General features: G+C 36.0%; 1 protein-coding gene across 4 annotated transcripts in view; it reads right to left on the bottom strand.

Annotated features, from left to right (window-relative positions):
• Positions 1-18,778, bottom strand: part of TMTC2 (transmembrane O-mannosyltransferase targeting cadherins 2) — a 218,470-nt gene that overhangs the window by 127,779 nt on the left and 71,913 nt on the right. The gene's annotated exons all lie outside the window — the stretch shown is intronic.

Here is an 18,778-nt window from a genome sequence, read left to right as displayed (position 1 = left end):
TTTCAAATTTTGACTCACCAGTCCAGAGCACCTGCTGCCATTTTTCTGCACCCCAATTCCTATGTTTTCATGCACAGTTGAGCCACTTAGCCTTGTTTCCACATCACAGGTATGGCTTTTTGGCCACAATTCTTCCATGAAGACCACTTCTGGATAGACTTCTCCAGACAGTAGATGTGTGTACCTGGGTCCCACTGGTTTCCACCAGTTCTGTGCTGATGGCACTGCTGGACATCTTCCAATGTCAAAGGGAAGTAAGCATGATCTTTCATCTGCTGCATTAAGTTTCCTTGGCTGACCACTGTGTCTACAGTCCTCAACGTTGCTCATTTCTTTGTGCTTCTTCAAAAGAGCTTGAACAGCACATCTTGAAACCTCAGCCTGCTTGAAATTTTTGCCTGGGAGAGACCTTGCTGATGCAGTATAACTACCTTGTGTCTTGTTGCTGTACTCAGTCTTGCCATGATGTATGACCTGTGACATGAAACTGTCTTCTACAACCTCACCTTAGTAGCAGAGTTTGGCTGTTCCTCACCCAGTTTTAAGCCTCCTGCACAGCTGTTTCTGTTTTAGTTAATGACTGTGTTTCAACCTACATATGAAATTGATGATCATTAGCACCTGCTTGGTATAATTGGTTAATCATACACCTGACTAATCCTATAAGATCCCTGACTTTGTGCAAGTGTACAAGTGTGAAAGTGTAAGAATTGATGCTGGTTTGAAGCTAAAGGGTAGTCACACCAAATATTGATTTGATTTAGATTTTTCTTCTGTTTGCTCACTTTGCATTTTGTAAATTGATACACATAAACAATTACAATATATATTTTTGAAAGCATTCTTACTTTACAGCATTTTTTCACACCTGCCTAAAACTTTTGCACAGTACTATATATTATCAGAATAGTATTACTTCCTACATTTTAAACTCCATACAAGTAGTAATAGTAGTAACCAAAAAAAATTGTGGCTGAAAATTAGAGAAATTTCTCAAGAGAGAGACACCAATTTAATAGCTCACCAAACAAGTAGGATAGGTAGCCAAAAGTTTATGTATGTTAAAGACTTGAAAGTCAGTATATTTTGGTTCCATACAAAGTAAATATATAATTTGCCTTTGGTATCCACATATTCTGGCCAGCAGATTGTCTCCTATTCTTCTCACTGAAGCCTTCCATATGCTGAAAAAGATTACTCCAGAGGGTCAGAAAACCTTCAAGTTACTGATGGAATGATTTCCATCGCTGGAAACATCCCATAGGATTTTCCTCTCAATTCATGGTAAAAGCAAGATAAACTATTCATAGCTCACTTTCTTGAGCAGTATACTGCATCATTTCAAATTAAATTAAAGGATAAGTTTTTTTTTTATTTAAGTTCTATCATTTGAGCATGAAACAAACATGTTCTTATTTGTAAGCTGATAAATATTTCACACATACACACTATACTTTTTAAAGCATAATTAGGCAACCTGTGGCCTCCAGATTTATTTATTTATAAGAGTTTTATATTGCTTCATTCTGTCAGAATCTAAGAAGTACATGCTCAGTCAAAATGTGATAAAATACAATATACAAATACTGAATGACAATACTACAATAATGCAGCATAATACAATATTCATGGCATGGATCCTTCCTTTATTCAATAGAATAAATTATTAAAAGTCTTCTGTAACAGCCAGGTCTTGACTGTTCTCAGGTGGTCATGACAGCCATAGGAAAGACTACCCTCTACAAATATTGCCCATTTCCAAACCCTCCCACCAAATGTCCAGGTGGGGGAGGGGATCTGCAGTAGACATTTTTGGTTTACATTTGTTGGGCATGTTCATTTTACGTGGGATAAGTACTCTCACACTATCCCAGATCCCAAGCCCTTTAGAACTTTGTAACAACCAGTACCTTGAATTACATGTAACACAACAGCTATGTGAGCATACAGATATCTGGCATCAGTTGAAGTTTTCAAGTGATCATCAAGGGCTTGTACCATCCTGTTCTAGGAAAAGTCAAGTATTTAGGTAGTCTGCTTATGCCAGAGTTCTTAAAGAGGAGGTGAACCAGATTTCTTCTGAAGTGATTATCTACAGCAAGAATCTATCTTTTTGTGCCTACCTTGCAGCTAGAAAACCAGCCAGATGGAGCAGGTTTCAAGTGGTGGTATCACAAGCTGGTATCACAATCAGCTCTATCAAGTGATTGTACTATGACTATTTCCAATCTCTCTTCCGCTGCCATCACTTCCCCCATTTCCACCATATTTTCCTTTCCTGTTATATCCATAATCTTCCACTTGAGAGTGTGTAACTGGCCCAAGTCACCCAGCTGGCTTCATGCTTACAGTGGGACTAGAAGTCATGGTCTGCTGGTTTCCAGTCTGGTGCTATAACCACTATACCAAACTGGCTCTCACAATAAGTTACTGAAATAAAAAGCAAAGAATATTGTCTCAACTCTCCCCAGTATAGCCAAGTATTTTAGACATATATTATAGTTAAGACTTGACAAAGATAAAAACTCTTAATGACAGTCTAAAATTACTAAAAGTAACACAAAATAAATTTAAAGCTAACACAAGATAAATTTAAAGAAACAGATGTAAAGCAACTTTGTCCTAATAACGGGACTGAATTCAAGTACTGGACTGAATTCATAAAATATAAAAATAAATGAATTATGGAATTTTAATGGAAAATGAAAATTATTTAAAATTGCTGGTGAAATTTACTTATAATATATATTATGAGTAAAGTTCATTCCTTTACTGAAGAGTATGCCACAGCAGCTAAACATGGTAGAAACTCATGCATCATTTCATCATCTGATAAATTACTATTCATTCTTTTGTATTTTTTAAAGAATAGAAACTGTATTAATAAATTGCTGTCACTATATCTGCTTTAAGGAGAAAAGAATGTTGGTGTTTTTTTATATTGTTGATACTGTAGATATACCATTGTTCTGCAAATATATATTAAAATAAGTTTCAGTAATTCCATTGTTTAAAGCAGAGTTTCTCAACCTCAGCCACTTTAACGTATGTGGACTTCAACTCCCAGAATTCTGGGAGTTCAAGTCCACATACGTTAAAGTGGCTGCGGTGTATGTTGCTGTAAGATTTTTAAGTATATTTACATCCTGTAGATCCATTTTGTTTGTAAATACATTGAGCAAAGAAAGAGGTCAATTAAAAATAGTTATTTTGATTCTTGTTTGGTCATATACCAACTCAGCTTTCCTTTCTAATTTCATTTAATTGTTATTGCAGCAAAGGATTTGACAAACAAAATTATATGATTATATGCTTATCCTTTATATGTTTCTAAATCCTTTAAAATGTTTTATGTTTACTGCCATTAATTCTGCACTCTCATTTGAAATTAGACTTTTCTATTTCTAATCTTAGAACCTGAAACACAAGACTCCAGTGTAAAATATAGCATAGAAGAGACATTCAGGGAGTACTGCAAAGGCTGATTTTTAATGGTAGGACATATCACCATCAAGACAGGTTATACTGAATTAATGTAATCCATCATATTCATGAACTTTATGGTACTTGAAAATTAAAAGCATAGAAGTTGAAAGAATTAATATTAAGTTTCAGGTAAACCTTTCCATTTTAAAAAATGGAAAAAAGGAAAAAAGAAAAAAAGAAAAACATCTTTCATTTACTCATTGCAGCTAGTCACACAAATAAACACATACCTAATTAAATGATTAACATTTAAAAACAATTTAACAGGAAAAATAGGATAATAATTTATTAAATTTATATACCATCCAACTCCCAGTGACTCTTGACAACTTAAAACATACTAACTTGTATATTATTGTTTAAAAAATGTATAACACTCTTCAAAATGAGATTTCACAGAATGACTACATATGCAGTACACAGGATCTATTGGTAAAATATTGTTTAAGCAAAGTTAAGGCTTGACAAATAATATATATGCTAATATACCTGAGTATACTTGACAGAGAATGGATATTCTTCCAATCTTATAATATAGTTTCTTTTTTCCAATCATGAAAGCATGTATTACCCATTACCTTTGCTCACTGTACATACCAAGCTACTGTTATATAATTTAAAAAATGTGTGTCTACACAAAGTTATGTCAAAAATTACACCTCAGTAACAACTTTTAGAGGGGATTAGGAGGATTATAAACTATGCTAGAGGCAAGTGGGAAATTAGGTTAGGTAGACACCAAGGTCCAGAGCAACAGAAATCAAATAAGGGTAAATAGACCAGTTACGAAATCAGAGGAGCAAACAAGGCATATGCTTGAAACTGATTCTGCATTCCAACCCCTGTTAATCCTGGTTCCAGGTCACTAGATCCTCAGTGGCCCTGGTCTCTAGCTATTGCTGCTAAATGCCAGGTTACTTTGTAACAAGCCTGCCCTCATCCATGATCTCATTCTGGATGAGGGTGCTGACCTGGCATATATCACCAAGAGCTGATAGTACCCAAATGCAAGTGCTTCTCTCTTGGATATGCCTTCCTAGCTTTCAAGTGTGGTACCAGCTATGAACCAGGAGGCAGGGGTGGGTGGGTGTAGCTGTTGTTAACAAGAAGTCTTAATGGCTTTGCAGGCATTGCACCACAGGTAACCAGATCTAAGGCCTTGTAGCTGAAGCTGGGCTCTAGAAATCAATTGGCATTGTAGCTGCTATACTGACCTCCCTGCCATGCATCCCTGCCTGAGTTGCTCAATTCTGTCACTAGGTTGGTGGTGGGGTTTCCCCAATTCATAGTTCTTAGAGACATTAGCTTGTCCCAAGTGGTGTTGAATCTGGTTAGCTCAGAAGTTCATGGCCGCCACAGCAACATCAACTTTTCTCAGATCACTGAGTGCTCAACACACAGAGGTGGCCACATGTTAGATCTGTTTTTTGTCTTGACACAGTTACAATGTGATCTGAAGGTGGAAGACACTACTATCAGTCTTTTGTCATAGTCATATCACTCTCTGGTTGTTTTTCAGCTTACCAGTGCTACTGCCCTTCTGTCTCTCCCCCCACTCCACCCCAAAAGTTGCAGCTTCAGAGGGCTCTGGAATAAGTGGATTGTCGGAAACCTTTTCATTCAGGTTTCAGACCAAGATGTAGTAGGAACAGTGTTGATCACACTGGTTGACAACTTCTGGTAAAGCCAAGTTGGGGATGGTGCAATTGGCCTGGTTCTCTCTGATCCCTCAGCAGCTTTCAATACCATTGATCATGATATCCTTCTGGACTGACTGTGGGAGATTAGGAGTGGAGGCATTATGTTATAATAGTTGTCCTTTCCCTGCAGCCAATTCCAGTTGATGTAGACAGTGAGGGAGGAGCCAAAAACTGTGGACCCAGATTTGTAGGATGTCATAGTACTTGATCCTTTCACGTCTCCTGTTTAAGATCTACATGAGGCCACTGGATGAAGTCCTTTGCTGACACAGGATTAGGCATCATTAGTACTCTCTAATGATACCAACTGTATGTCTTTGCTCCAGGTCAAACACGTGATGCTGTCAAGGTCTTATCCCGGTGCTAGGAGGCTGCTGGGTCTGGATGAAGAAGAACAGACTTAGACTTAACCTCAACAAGATCAGATGGCAGTTGTTTGTAGCTCTTCCACTGCCAGGAATATTCCATCTTTAATACAGAATGAATGACACTCTCTCAGAAATGCACAATTTGGGGTTTTTCCTGGACTGGGGCTCCTGTTCAAAGACCTAACAGCAGCTGTGGCCAAGAGAGCTTTTGCCCCAATCATCTGGTGAGACAACTGTGCCCCTTCCTGGATCAGCAGTCCCTTCTCATAATCATTCATGCCTCAGTCGCTTTGCATATGGATTACTGCAACACACTTTACATGGGGATGCTCCTGAAGACCACACAGAAGCTGCAGCTGGTGCAGAATATAGTGGCATGGGCAGTTACGGGCAAGCCTTAGTATGCCCATATAAGACCTCTGCTGTGCAATCTGCACTGGCTTCCAGGTACAATTCAAGGTGCTGATTGTTACCTAAGCCCTTCATTACCATGTCTGGCTCTCTGAGTGACTACCTTAGAACCAGTGTTTCTGCCCATCATATAAACTTGGAAAGCTTGGACACTCTCTGGATCCCATCCACAATGCAATGTCATCCGATGAGATCCAGGAGGCATGCCTTCTCTGTTGCAGCAGCACCTATCCTCCAGAATAGTATCCCCCTAGAGGTTTGAGTAGCCTGACCCTGCTGTCCTTCAAATGAGCCTTGAAGATCTGCTTTTTTCTGGGTTAGGATGACTGCTTGAATGTGTCAGTCACCATGTAGTTAGCTTTCACTTTCCAGCCACAATCCAGCAAACCAGGAGCCAATAATCTGCTCCAGTCCCGCAAAATCTGTTAGCATCAAAACCATACTCAAGTCCACCAATAACATGGCCCATACAATCAGTCCAGGTTGGGTCACGAGACTCCACATCTATTCCTTGATTCTCCATGTCCATATTTCAATCCCATGACATCAGCTTCACAGCTTCACAACTTGTTCAATAGTCTACCACCTCTCAATCTTTTCACTCTTTCCCGTAACAATCCAGCCCACAAGTATTACAACTACCCCAGAGTCTAAAAGCAATCTTCCTCAAGCTCACAATATTCAAAGCTGAGTTGAAGATTTAGCTGAAAATCCTGCTTGCACCAAAGCAATCTGTATTACTGATAGTACTGTTTCTTACTGAAATGTGTTAATCATATTAAGCTGAATCTACTGACAGGTCACTGAGATATTAATTTTGTTCCCTGTAAATTTTATTCTCTTCAACAAAAAGCTTAAAGAGAATATTATTTGAAACTATTTGCAAATATGGTAAATGAAGAAAGCTGCTTATTTCTTATTAAATGCTTATTTGGCTCTTAGAAAAATAAAGTATACGCCTACAAGAGTCATTAAGTAAAGAAGAAAAGAAGGATGTCATAATTCTAAATATACTCCAACTTCATATCTAAAATGTTGACTTATGTTTTAGAGTATGCAGGCAAGAAAACCTGTTTTTCAGAGAAATTACCAGCAGAGTCTTACAGACTGAAAAACTGTGAAATCAAAAGTTCAATACTGCTGTCTCACTGATGATGTTATTAGTTACATTTGCACCTTATTACTTTGCATGTGTGATTAATATTCCCATTTTCCTGAAATAAAAATGCATAAACAAACTAAAAATAAACAATGAAGCTTTTTAGCACTTGGTAGTACTTTTTGCCCAGATCAAAAACAAATATTTAAAGCAATTTTATAATATCTTGACAAGTGTCACAGATACATTTCTGCAGAATATTTCAGGTAGTTAATACTTTCTGAAAGAAAGTTTGGACTGAAGGAAAAAACTAGCACCAGGTTAGTGTTATCACTAACACTAGTGTTAACAAAAAATTATCTTCCATAGCCATTCTGCTTATTAATCCAGTGTCACTAATGGATATAATAAAAGAAATTATCCATGGACTGTCTAGTAAAAGATTCTAATCTTTGCTCTCTCTGAAAGGCAAAGTGTCATAAAGAAAGTCATTTGTCAAAGTTCCAGCAAGATTTGCACTTTTTATTTTTTATTATGCAAAGACAGCATTTCCTGGCTCAGTAGGGAAGTCTACCTCTCAAGTTTTAATCACTCTCCATTTTACACATCCCAGGAGGAAAGCGTGCCTTAGTCATGATATCACTAATGGATTGTATGAGGCTGGGGGGAGTCAGTTATCACTGTTTTAAGTAACTAAAGTATTTTTGGGTTTTTTTAAGGAAAACAAAAAGCATGGCAAATTACTTCCTTATTCTACTTCCTATGCAAAAAAGAAAGAAACCATTTATTGTTTATTGCAGTCAATGACCGGTCAACATAATAGAATACCGGACTCTAAACAATAGAACAAATAAAATATATAAGAGAACTTCAGTTACAGCTGACCCTCGAGATTCTTAGTTGATTCAAACTTGGAATTGTTGCCTGTCAGTGTCTCTCATTCTGATAATCTTATTAAACTAACCTTGACACCATTACCCTGCAGGATCATTCCAAATTTACTGGAAAGCCTAGAGATGCAGAGATAGACCTGGTGGTCTTTACCCAGAATTCTTCCTATTGGAAGACAAACTCCATAGGAAAGAATTGTTCTACTTGGCATTATTGAACTCCATCCTCATGGGGCTCCTCTTGCACAGGTTACCTCAGCTCATCTTAATACTGGGAAAACAAAACCCACCAGGGCTCTGACAATATCATGGATATCACAAAGGAGGATCACATCAAACAGAATCACCCTGTTTATTCAAATTGACACTTGCCCTCTGCCCTAGGTTCCACAGTCCATATTTCCTGAAATATTGCCAATGGAACAGTAAGAGAAACGATTCCACAAAGTCCACCTATGGAGTCAAATAGAAACAGCTGGCTGGCAGATGACAATAATCACGTCAACTAGAGATCAAAATACATCTTAAGAATTTTTAAAATTTCAAAATGCATAACTTCAGTACTGAATACTGCATTAGTATCCATGTGTTGTACATACACTTGCTGTTTAACTTCATGTAAATAAATAAATATATACAAACATGTATTTACACAATACTATATATATTATATAATATATTTTGTTCATATATATGATTTCATTCTTTTACTACAGGTAGATCGCAAGATAGTCATGTAGGTTATGATAAAATCAAACAGCATTCCTATTCTCAGAAGACTCCCCAAGTTGCTTCAGCTGTAATTCAGCATTCAGACATGATTATAAACAAGAAATGGTATCACTTTTCCCAGTCAGAACTGTTAATACTTTAATGATGTAACTCAGTATAAAAACATCAGACTGAAGGCATTAAACTCTCTCTGTCCCTATTAAGTCAGTTAACTCTTAATTACTATGGGATGCATATAACGGGACACTGTCCAGGTAAGAAACAAGTAAGAAACATGTTTGTAGTACATTTCAAAAAGAAATATGCACATAGAGCCCTATAGCTATTGATCAAAAGACATGATTATTAATAATAACAACAATAATATATTAAACTTGTATACTGCCTGACTCCCAATGACTCTGGGTGGCTCACAACAAAGAAATCACAATAAAATTTAAAAAAGATAAAAAACGGCAACAGCAACAGACCGGATGGAATGAAGCAAGAGGTCTCAATCTCCCTCACCAAAGGCCCAGGTAAAGAACCAGATCTTCATGACTCTTCTGAACAACAGAAGAATGGGGCCATCTGAATCTTGGGGGGGAACCTCAATCCAGAGGGCAAGTGCCGCTATAGAGAAGGTGCACTTCTGAGGTCCCGATAGATGACATTGTTTAATCAAAAGAATCTGGAGTGCACCAACCCTGCAAGATCAAACTGGCTGGGCAGGTACTATGGGAAACAGGCAGTCCCCAAGTAACCAGGCCCTATGCCACCATGTATCTTTTATCAAAATTGCAACAGTAAATTATGGGAGAGGAAAAAACATCTAACACATGGATAAACGATTACAGTTTGAATTTTAAATTTCAAGAAGAATTCCTAGAAATACAATAATGCTATTCACAATTCAGCAAACTTAGTCCATTTAGAAGAAGAATGTTAATACTGATACTAGAGCTTGCAGTTGCCTTCTCCAAAATTAAATATGGTATTTATCAGCCTGTTATAATGTATTCTTTCCTATATATGTATTTGATATTTATGTACTCAAAAGACATACAGATGGTCTTCACTTAGTGACCACTTGTTCAGCGACTGTTCGAACTTACGATGATGCTGAATGAGTGGTACTTATGACTGGTCCTCAAAGTTCCAGCCATCACAGCATCGCATGGTCATGTGATAGCCACGTGCAACCTTCTTTGCCGACTTCCTACAAGCAAAGTCAATGGGAAGCCAGCAGGAGGTTGCAAATGGTGACCACATGACGTCCTTGCTTAACGACCCATGTTGATTCGCTTAATGATGGCAACCAGAAGTGCCAGAATTTCTGTCGCTAAGCCGCACAATCATGTAACATTGTGCTTTATGACCACATCACTTAATGACAGAAATTCCAGTCTCAATTACCATAGTTAACTGAGGACTACCTGTATAGCAAGCTATCATTGAGGACCTAAGCACTGAAAGAACAAGACAAACAGCCAGAACACATCATAACTGAGGAATTTTTACAAAAGTAAAGATATGCATAGGAAATATTTAAGTATGCATGTACATGTCCATGAATGACAAACATAAATACGTACAAACCATGATACAAATGAAGTTATTAAAATAAATTGAACAACGTAAAAGTGTTCTTTGAAAGAACAGGCTGGATAGCTGAAGAAAGCGTAAGGAACGAAATCAATATATTCAACGCCTGACACAGAACAGAATGAGAAAATGTTGTTCATGAGTATATACCAAAAATCCCAAAACTGCCTAAGACCACCCCAAGGTGTTTTCAATTAGACAATTCCAAAACTACACTGGCAGAGTATGTTGAACTAATAGCAACTATTCTAATAAATGATACATCATCACACTTAACAAATATGCTTCATTAAATAGCAAGGGTTATATTAATGAGCAATCTTAATTAAGAAGATCATTATATCCAGTGATATCCAAATAGATATAATAAGCTTTATTTATTTAAAGCTGTGTTTAAATGATGTAAGTTGAAAATCACTAGCTCTCCATATGTATTACCAAGAGGTCAGCTGCAACTCTGTTTAAACAAATGAAAAATTGTGTTCTCTGTCTCATCAACCTTTAAGATTATTTGTCTGGTACTCAGTCTGTTTATTAGAATCTGAGTTAGTAGGCATGAAAAAAATGGTTCAACAAGCCTACCCAGTCTGTTATGGTAGGGTGACTAGAAAGTTTGAGACTTGTCAGAATGAAATAAACTGCAAAAACAGATAAAGTCCTATGATCTGCGATATCACAGATCTGAAGACTTATGGGAAGACTTTTTCATTTCTAAATATATGTGAGTTTGGAGAGATATTTAAAGAATAAATATTAGGGTGTGGTAATGGCATATAAATTATTTTCGGTGCTAGCAATGCTTTATATTTTCATCTGTAAAATGAGAAAAACAACCATGTTCTCTGAGAGTATAACAACAAGGTGCATCCAATTGCACTTTTTCCCATTTATGTTAGAATATGACAAAGTAGTTTCCCATTTATGTTGGAATATGACAAAGTAGTAGTAGGTTGTATTTACAGCTGTGTCATATTATATCTGTTCAATGGCAGCTACAACTGAAGAAGTAATATCTGTTACACTTCAAGACTAGTCTAATTAGCATAAAAGGTCCCTTTAAGGAATTGTTCAAACAACTATTTTTCTTCAGAACCTGCAGTAATTTCTAACACTCAGGTATGCAACAGTTGCCTTTTCCCACTCTGCTCCCTCATATAAATTGGGATTACAACTATAAGGATTCCTAGCTACTGTAGCTTGATTGAAATGGCATTCTCAATGTATTTGGGGATGTGGAAGTCTGCTAGATCAGTAGCATGACCTAAGGGTGTTCTAAGCATGAGGTGTATGCAGTACAGTTGATTAACTGCTTATAGTCCAGAAAATTCTGCAGAATGACTATCCAAGGTTGTATTTACAGCTGTGTCATATTATATCTATATTCAAATTTCTTATTAAATGGCATTATATATATATATGTGAATAAAATGCCATTTAATAAGAAATTTGAACATAGATATATATATATACTTTTAAGCCCTCAACTGTTCAGTAAAATTAGTCTTTTCAATTTATCTTACTAAAGCAACACAATAAGAGGACAAATTATAATAAAGTTTTAAGGGTAGAACAAATTTATTTAAATCTTATCTAATCCATTTATGATTATTTTTGTTAGATGGAAATGCAGCTATGAATCATATTATACTGTAAAAATGCATATATTAAAAGGTTGTTACTAACAACTGAAAATCATAAGACACTGTACAATTTTATTATAATTATAATTTTCACTGTTAACAACAGAGCACATCAGAGTCCTAAAACTATTCTTCTCCAACTTCTACATTTCACTAAAAACATACCCCCAAGGTATCACTAAAAGCACTTTTTAATTAAACTGATGCAGACCATTCAAGGGTACTTTCTTGTTAATACTGAAAGCTAAATCCAAATTAAAATCACTGCAAAATGACTTTGCAGAAACTGAAATATGCTTATGAAATGGAGTTGCTGCCTGTTGATCAACATTAGAAAGTAACAAAAAATAACATACTTCTCACATAACAGTTGCCATAGGAAAGGCCTGACTATTTACAAAGTGCCATATACCTGGCAAGCATAATGAATCACAACACAGCCATTTATCTGGAAATAAACTGATGAGGTTATTATTTTTTTTCCATTAAGATACTCTATGACTTTTCTCTGGATAGGTGAGCACATTTTCAAATAGCAAATCTTACCACAGTAACTCAGTGTTCTCATTATCTAAAAAATATTCTGCGGCCCTTCAAGGATATACAATAACTTGAAGGACTGCCATTTTATTCCTAGTATTTTACTTTATAGTTTGTAACTTTATGTTAGTAATCTTCTGTTTTACTCTACTGATAATTCATTTCTCCTGCTTTTAGTGTTGGAATGGTTGTAATGTTATTTGTGTTACTCTGATCTATGACCAAAATAAAAGTAAACTAAACTAATAACTTGAAGAGAACTGGAGAAATGTTCTGCATAATTATCCTTTTATGTATTTTAACTTTTATTCTGACTCCATCTTTAGCATTTAGATAGGAAAACCTATAAATCAGCAAATTAGAAAGTATGGTGAAACAGAACACATTTATTTTATCTACAAGTAATATCAGAAGAAGAAGGAGAAGAATGAATGGATTATCTAAGTATGTCATAAGAAACAAGCAGCTAAAGTTCCACAAGAGTATTTAACAGCTCAAGAATCCATGTAGAAATTTCTGTCGCAAGAGTTGTGTGTGTTTTAAAGAATACCTAGTCAAAACTAAAGCACAACTAAGTCTGATAGTTAAAAGCACTGATGAAATCCAGAAGATCAATGTCATTGTAAGCCCATTTCAATTTGATATTACTCTAGAAAGCCATTATAGTAACTATATTGTACAGGTCTGGTAATGAGCAAAATATAATTTGCTATAAACTTTGTGAAATATTCACCAATGCATATACTCTTATGACACATATACACAAAATATTTGTAGATCCCTATCTATACCTTTAATTAGTTCACATCTTTGTGTTACATACGTACTGTTTACATTATGCAAATCACATGGATTCATTTAGCTTTATCTTTTATTTTCCCATATTTTCCTTTCTTCCACTGATCTCATTATAATCTGGCAGTACTAGTAAAAAGACTTGATTTACAAATATTCTTTTGCCTGTAGGATTCTTCTGGTATGTGATACTACCATACTACTAGAAAACCTGTACATTACCTTGCTGGGCCTTACAAAAAGGTAATGACAAAAATCACAAAATTAACACAGAAGCTTAAGAAAGTATGGGCAAAATCATCACTAACCATATATTGCACAAACCATGGTAGGCATGTATCAGCTGAGAGCTTCATTACATGAGAATATTCTACTCAGCTGTATTTTTTAGTGGAAACAAACTTATATATCTCAACATTAGATGGAAATAATGGTATTATAGATAGTCCTCAGTTAACAACCATAATTGTGACCAGGAATTCCAACACTAAGCGACACAGTCATAAAGTGATAAATCACATGCACTGACTTACATCAGTGTTCCAGTTGCAGCCATTAAACAAATTGTGCACGGTTGTTAAGCATGACGTCACATGACTGCAACTTGCAACTTCCTGCCAGCTTCCTCATTGACTTTGCCTGTTGGAAGCCAGCTGTAAATGTCACAATGGCAATCACGAGACAGTGGGATGCTGCAACCATTGTAATTGTGCACTGGTTGACGAGCACCCAAATTGCAATCATGTGACCACAGGGATGCTGTGATGACTGCAACCTCAAGGACTGGCCATAGGTCTCCTTATTCAGCACCATCGTAACTTTGAACAGTCACTGAATGAGTGGTCACTATGACAGGACTACTTGTAATAAGATTTTGTAATTTGGGGATGTTGTTTGATATAAGTGCTTTGTATTATTAGTTGTGTTATTATGTTGTAAACTGACAGGAGTCCTACAGAAATTTGTAGCATAGTAGCAAACACAGTAAATAAATTTGTAGCAAACACAGTAAATAAATAAATAATTCTATTTTGGGTTGAAACATTTTACCACAAGGTACTGCTTATTCAAATTATCTCCTCCTCCTCCTCTTCTTTCCTACTACCATAAGGTAGTACTGTAGTACAGAAGGTCCTACATAATGTATGTGCTCTGCATTCTGCACAAAACAAATTTGTCTGTTCAAGTTCACCTGGAATTAACTGCAAGCCACTTTGATTATGATAAATTCCTAGGTAGTATACACATTTTGAATTTATTGATTCTGCATTCACTAGCTTTAAGTTCACTAACAGATGTTGGTAAACTTAACTGATATAAATACCTGTGCATTCTAGTAAATACAACTATTATAGTCTTCATGCTTTTATTCCTACGTAAACAGGCAAGCAGAAAGAATACTGAAAACTTGCACATACAAAGTGTATCTCAAATCCTGAAGACACATGTTTAAATCTAAATTAGGTATGAAAAGATACAATCCAATATTTAAAAGCAAAAACTCCCTCAGATTGAGATCCAATCCTAGTGCCTATAAGAAAATGTCTAGCTAGAAATAACTGTGCTGATCTGAGTGGCCTACTTCCAAGTAAAATGGAGAATAGTAAATTATCTAGAGAAGGATTAATGAAACAGATCACCTAAGTAGCAGTTTCTATTAAGTTGCCCAGACATCACTGTCTAACAGTAACAATGTAAATACCATGGAAAATATTTTCATTTGAGACAGTTTGCAATGCAAATTGTCATTCTTTCTCAATAGTAAGTGGACTTTTCAAGCCATCTCATCAATTAAATCAGTAATTTTAAAATAATTTCATTAGGTAAAATCTTTAAAGTAGAAAGTCCTAACAACTTAAAGACAGACTTAGAATTCAAAGTTACCACCTTCTCTTTGGTCTTAACTTGGACGCTAAGCAAGAAAGAACAGTTATTTTCCAACAGCTTTAGCTTTTCTAAGGACCATGTGGGTGAAATGTGAAGCCCTATTACAATTCTAGTAAAACTCAAAACTACTGGTAAACTACTTACCTCCACTCCCTAGTGCAATATTAAAAGTTCATTTATTTCACACACAGTAGCAGTTACCATCTTTGTTTCAAGTTGTAAAATGATCCAAATAACACAAAAATGCATGCAAGATTAAGATACTGATTGGTTCTCTCAACACTTGGTTGTAGATTTTAATCTTAAAGTTGCAAATAGAGATGACAAGAAGCAAAAACTTGTAAAATTAATGAGTCTGATTTAGGCAGGACGAAGAAAAGAAAGGATATCTTCTTGGAAGCTTCAGCTTGACATATATATTTCAGTGTTGATTCTATATTGCTACTGAAACCAGAAGAACAAGTACACATACCAAATATTAAACGAGCTTTAAGAAGTTTACATTTTTTCCTACCAAAGATAATATTGACTTAAATGTGAGTACTTAAATTGAAAAACAGGCAACCAATTACTTTTTTCAATGGATTGCTGTCTCAGATTTCTCCTCCACACAATAAAGGAGTGAATAGAGAAGGACAATAGTGAATTCAGTTCTTACAGATTCTACTGAAGTATTCAAATATGATTATAGTGCTGACCTGCACTTTCATTCTGGCAAGAAAACCAGACTATACTGAGTATATTCATGCTATATTAACACCAAAGAACTACGACTTGGCAATAAAATCTACATCTATGTGATTAATCTAATTCACACCATGAAGTTCCATGGTACATGTGGCATTAAAGTGGATAAGCAAAGACTTGCTCTCCAATTCCAATTAAGCAACTACATATATGTAGTGTGAATTAGCATGCAAAGGTCTTTGGTTCCTTTCCATATTGTGTAACATACACTGTTCATAAATGGAAGAAGAAGGAATAATTTAGTGCCAAATATATGACTAAATACTAAAGTATTTTCTTTAAGGACGCATTCATACAACTATACATTATCTAAATATTTTATATAAATGGTAATGTATATAAGTACTATTAACATAGTTTGGCCAGTATATTTATTAGTTTTCACACTATAAAAATATAGGGTTGGTATGGAAATGTCCCATTTAATCTGAGTGAACAGCATGAGTGGCAGTCATATACATTAAAAATTATTACATGGAAGGCCTCCTCATGCACAAGATGCCTTTCAGCAACCACAGCACCAAGATAAAACATAATTCATGCCACCCAGTACTTCAGAACCCTAACGTTCTGCCCTGTTCTTCATACTTACAAATTGTATCTGAATGAGCAAGCTGTGAGTACCAGTTATCTTTTGTATCAAGCAACAATATGGAATGCTTAACATGAACATTTGAATGAGAAAAATTCATAAAACAGAAATATTCAGTGCAGCAGCAATGAAGTAGGGATCGTTTCCGGGACAGCAATCATTTAAAAAAAAAAGTCTTCACAAAAAAAAAAAATAGAGGGGCAGGGCCATTTAGCCTGTAATTATGGAATTGTATGGTTTCCATATGACATTAAAGGAGACAACTGAAAATAGAACAGCATGGGATTACAGAACCTTTGAAGCAATTCTCACCACTTAGTTCCTGGCACTGAAAAGGAAAGAACTATATCCAAAGCTAAAATTATCTGAATTACTTCTAGCTGGACAAAATCATAGAGACTTATCTTTCTATCGCACTAGTTCAATAATTTTCATACACAGAATGTTCTATCAAATAAATGTGAAAAAAGTGATACCAGTTGCATATGAGATGCAGAAGTCTTTCCGCTTTAAAGAGATTCATTTGCCGGGTTTACACCTCATGCTAAATCTGATCTGTATGAATTGCCCTGAGATTGAATTCTTATCCTTCAACCCTTGTCTCTGGCATGGACAGGAAGACAATTTAGTAGTTTTCATCTTGTTTCCCATATGTGTGGCTGGCGCTCTGTCTCAATAGGGCAAATAGTTAATATGGTCAAATTTAAAGGGGGGGGGATTTCAACCTGGCTTTTATACTTCTAAACATTAATGTTTGGTTAAATAGGAATCAAAAATAAAAATTATCCAGTTTTACTTCTCAGTATGCAAAGGGCAGGTTTGTTCCTACTCATGTTAAATACAGTATAGCTGTAGGGATAGGCTGCCTTCCCTCATAAATCCCATATTTTGAGGGATAATCTGTTGCAGGCTGCGTACTAATGGTGGGTGAAATGATCTGTCACCAAAATAAGGTACGGCCAACTCTAAAGCCACCACAATATCCATCGATCAATACACACCATCCATACTTTTGTCCTTTTATACAGTTTCATTTCACAAAATTGCTAGCTATCTCAGATCATATGGCTTAAGTTTATTTATTTTATTATGTATTTATTTATCAAATTTATATTGATAAATTATATTTATATTTAATAAATTTATCAAATTTATATTATTTCACACAAGGTGACTCTAGGCAGTGTGCAACAAAACCAACCATTAAAATCAAATATAAAAAACAATTAAAACAATTAAATAATCAACATAAGTAAAACCAAGATTGTGAGAGGGTTAATTAAGATGTCATACATGGTACAACCAATGCATGGACTCTCTGCTGTCAGAAACCTCTGGGCCTGATGAAAAACCCATGTTCTGAGGGCCTTCCAAAAGGCCATAAGGGTTGGAGCTAATCTCATCTCAGGGGGAATGATGCTCCAGAGGGTGGGCACCACAGCAGACAAGGCTCATGTCCCTGGGTCCCGTCAGACGGAACTCCTTAGTGGATGGGACCCACAATATGCCTCTCCTGCTGGACCTGATGGGATGGGTAGAAATAATCGAGGAGAGGCCATCCCTCAGATAACCTGGCCCCATGCCATGTAGGGCTTTAAAGGTCAAAACCAGCATCTTGAATTATACCCAGGAGCAAACCGGCAATCAATGCAGCTCACAGAGCAGAGGTGTAACATGTGTCCTTCTAGAAATACTCATAACTGCTTGTGCCAGCTAATTCATCCTTCATATTAACAACCTATCCAGAGATTATTTTCAAATCATTTTCCCTCTTCCCCAAAATCATTACAGCCTTACACTACTATAAATTTTGATATATACTATAAATATTCTCTCTTTAAGAAGGCCTCCTTGGTACTTTTTTTTTCCTTTATTATCTGTTGAGAGCCCAGGTGGTATAGTGATTAAAGAGTTGGTACTAGAATTCAGGTTCAAGTCCACCTTCACCATGGAAACTCAGTGGGTAATTTTGAGTTATTGATTCTCAGCTGAGTATGCCACGGGTTTGTTGCTATAAGGGAAATTACATTTCGAGCTCCTGGAGAAATGGCAAAATGTACATTATTTATTTGGGAGAGATTTGTTCCAAGTCTTTCCATCTTGGGAACTGAAGAAAATAACATTGGAGAAACAGCACATTGAGAATGGGCTGGACAGGATTGATATACGAGTCTAATCTGTCCCTGGGATTGAACAAGATATCATGTGCCTGATAAGACTCTTATCAGCCTGGTCCAACCACAGGGCTGGTTATTCCCCATACTGGCCTAAAGTGATGTGCCATTAAATCTAACAAATATGCATGCC

This window comes from Python bivittatus, unplaced genomic scaffold (genome assembly GCF_059951505.1).
Source record: "Python bivittatus isolate LINGU-HERP-01145 unplaced genomic scaffold, Pbiv_v1 ctg000330_np1212, whole genome shotgun sequence".
NCBI lineage: Eukaryota > Metazoa > Chordata > Lepidosauria > Squamata > Pythonidae > Python > Python bivittatus.
Note: the sequence above shows the minus strand (reverse complement) of the source record. Positions and strands in the feature narration are given on the sequence as shown.